This window comes from Lissotriton helveticus, chromosome 1_2 (assembly GCF_964261635.1).
Source record: "Lissotriton helveticus chromosome 1_2, aLisHel1.1, whole genome shotgun sequence".
Lineage (NCBI taxonomy): Eukaryota > Metazoa > Chordata > Amphibia > Caudata > Salamandridae > Lissotriton > Lissotriton helveticus.
Genome location: NC_136058.1, coordinates 341285794 through 341289496, shown reverse-complemented (window position 1 = coordinate 341289496; position 3703 = coordinate 341285794). Strand labels below are relative to the sequence as shown.

The following is a 3703-nucleotide window of genomic DNA, read 5'->3' as shown; positions in this document are numbered from 1 at the left end:
TATATATATATATATATATATATATATATATATATATATAATCAGCTCACTTTACCATTTGCAGCTTATAACTATTAGCCACCAGGGGTCACTACTAACCAAAAGCAGTCATTCTACTTGTAAATTGTGCCAATCGAGTGGAACAGCAGCCAAGGATTCACCACTGCTTCATCTCATTTTCCAAGAGAATGCAGATGTAAAGTGTTTTTGATGGTACGCCTGTGCATATTGAAATATTCAGAGCATATTCTGAATTTCAGTTAACACATCAGTAAGCATTTTGGCCATCAGTGAATTCAACCTTTTTTCTCAATCAGAATACGCAAGGATAATGACAGATATATTTTACAATGTTAGAAAGTACATCATTTTATTTAATTGTGTGAATAAAATGAATCGCCTCCCCGTCAGGGAATTGAACCCCGGTCTCCCGCGTGACAGGTGGGGATACTGACCACTATACTAACGAGGACTTATTGGCATCAGTTAAACAGTGCTCACCTCCTTGGGGTTAAGGCATACCCTCGATCAATTCACAGTATTGTAATAGGCAGATTTGCTGCTTTTGGTTAGGACAAGTAATCTTTTTTCCTAAATATTACAATACAGAAATTCCTAGCCAAAAACAATCAGTTTTATCAAGAAATTATTTCATTGAAATAAATATCTATCTATCGATCTGTCTATCTGGCTATCTTTCTAACTATCAATATATATATTTATATATATATATATATATATATATATATATATATATATATATATATATATATATATATAGATATAATCAGCTCACTTTACCATTTGCAGCTTATAACTATTAGCCACCAGGGGTCACTACTAACCAAAAGCAGTCATTCTACTTGTAAATTGTGCCAATCGAGTGGAGCAGCAGCCTAGGATTCACCACTGCTTCATCTCATTTTCCAAGAGAATGCAGATGTAAAGTGTTTTTGATGGTACGCCTGTGCATATTGAAATATTCAGAGCATATTCTGAATTTCAGTTAACACATCAGTAAGCATTTTGTCCATCGGTGAATTCAACCTTTTTTCTCAATCGGAATAGGCAAGGATAATGAAAGATATATTTTACAATGTTAGAAAGTACATCATTTTATTTAATTGTGTGAATAAAAGGAATCGCCTCCCCGTCGGGGAATTGAACCCCGGTCTCCCGCGGACAGACGGGGATACTGCCCACTATACTAACGAGGACTTATTGGCATCAGTTAAACAGTGCTCACCTCCTTGGGGTTAAGGCATACCCTCGATCAATTCACAGTATTGTAATAGGCAGATTTGCTGCTTTTGGTTAGGACAAGTAATCTTTTTTCCTAAATATTACAATACAGAAATTCCTAGCCAAAAACAATCAGTTTTATCAAGAAATTATTTCATTGAAATAAATATCTATCTATCGATCTGTCTATCTGGCTATCTTTCTAACTATCAATATATATATTTATATATATATATATATATATATATATATATATATAGATATAATCAGCTCACTTTACCATTTGCAGCTTATAACTATTAGCCACCAGGGGTCACTACTAACCAAAAGCAGTCATTCTACTTGTAAATTGCGCCAATCGAGTGGAACAGCAGCCTAGGATTCACCACTGCTTCATCTCATTTTCCAAGAGAATGCAGATGTAAAGTGTTTTTGATGGTACGCCTATGCATATTGAAATATTCAGAGCATATTCTGAATTTCAGTTAAAACATCAGTAAGCATTTTGGCCATCGGTGAATTCAACCTTTTTTCTCAATCGGAATAGGCAAGGATAATGAAAGATATATTTTACAATGTTAGAAAGTACATCATTTTATTTAATTGTGTGAATAAAATGAATCGCCTCCCCGTCGGGGAATTGAACCCCGGTCTCCCGCGTGACAGGCAGGGATACTGACCACTATACTAACGAGGACTTATTGGCATCAGTTAAACAGTGCTCACCTCCTTGGGGTTAAGGCATACCCTCGATCAATTCACAGTATTGTAATAGGCAGATTTGCTGCTTTTGGTTAGGACAAGTAATCTTTTTTCCTAAATATTACAATACAGAAATTCCTAGCCAAAAACAATCAGTTTTATCAAGAAATTATTTCATTGAAATAAATATCTATCTATCGATCTGTCTATCTGGCTATCTTTCTAACTATCAATATATATATTTATATATATATATATATATATATATATATTTATATATATATATATATATATATATATATATATAGATAGATATAATCAGCTCACTTTACCATTTGCAGCTTATAACTATTAGCCACCAGGGGTCACTACTAACCAAAAGCAGTCATTCTACTTGTAAATTGTGCCAATCGAGTGGAGCAGCAGCCTAGGATTCACCACTGCTTCATCTCATTTTCCAAGAGAATGCAGATGTAAAGTGTTTTTGATGGTACGCCTGTGCATATTGAAATATTCAGAGCATATTCTGAATTTCAGTTAACACATCAGTAAGCATTTTGTCCATCGGTGAATTCAACCTTTTTTCTCAATCGGAATAGGCAAGGATAATGAAAGATATATTTTACAATGTTAGAAAGTACATCATTTTATTTAATTGTGTGAATAAAAGGAATCGCCTCCCCGTCGGGGAATTGAACCCCGGTCTCCCGCGTGACAGACAGGGATACTGCCCACTATACTAACGAGGACTTATTGGCATCAGTTAAACAGTGCTCACCTCCTTGGGGTTAAGGCATACCCTCGATCAATTCACAGTATTGTAATAGGCAGATTTGCTGCTTTTGGTTAGGACAAGTAATCTTTTTTCCTAAATATTACAATACAGAAATTCCTAGCCAAAAACAATCAGTTTGATCAAGAAATTATTTCATTGAAATAAATATCTATCTATCGATCTGTCTATCTGGCTATCTTTCTAACTATCAATATATATATTTATATATATTACCTACTGGCGGTCGCCAGTAGGTATATATAGTTAGGATTTTTTCTCTATGGGTTTTTTGAAAATTCTATGTCTAATAACTTTGGCGTTTGTGGACGGAATTGGCTGAAATTTTCAGGAAAATGGCACATTTTGTTTCTGAGCAGCCCTTGAAAATTTGGGGGGGGTTTGTCAAGGGGGGGCCGAGAAAAAAGGGGGGTCCCAAAACGTGTTTTTAACATTGAGTTTTCCATAGGGCGGTTGGCCTCACTTTTAGCCCGAACGGCTGAATGGATTTGCACGAAACTTGGCAAAATTGTAGGGACTGGTAGCCCGATGTGCCTTTTGTAGGTCTCAATATATGTGCTCCAGTGGATTTTGAGAAATTAACGTTTAAAAAAAGATATATATCTGTAACAGCGGACGGGCAGCGCACTGGTTCGCGGACTTTTCGCGCAACGGAGCTTTGTGAAGCGAAGCTGATTGGTTCTCCGGCGTCTGTCAACATTCCAAACAGTCCGTAGCGGCCGCCATCTTGTCTCTCGGTAGGATCGAGAGACAAGAGGAGGCCGAAGCGAAGGGGAAAATGACCATAAGGGGGCATAGTACATTGTCGCTCACCCCCTAGGTTTGATGTGGAGGTTTTAAAAGGGCCCCGCGGGGCAAAAAAAAATAAAAATAATAATAATCGAACAGGTGAATGGATTTGCACGAAACTTGGCAAAATTGTAGGGACTGGTAGCCCGATGTGCCTTTGCTAGATCTCAATATATG

The 3703-nt window shown here is 36.7% G+C and overlaps 1 non-coding gene across 1 annotated transcript; it reads right to left on the bottom strand.

Moving 5' to 3' along the window:
* Positions 1-1867: 1867 nt before the first annotated feature.
* TRNAD-GUC (transfer RNA aspartic acid (anticodon GUC)) lies at positions 1868-1939 on the bottom strand. Its single transcript has one exon. It is a non-coding gene; the product is annotated as a tRNA-Asp (tRNA).
* Positions 1940-3703: the final 1764 nt, after the last annotated feature.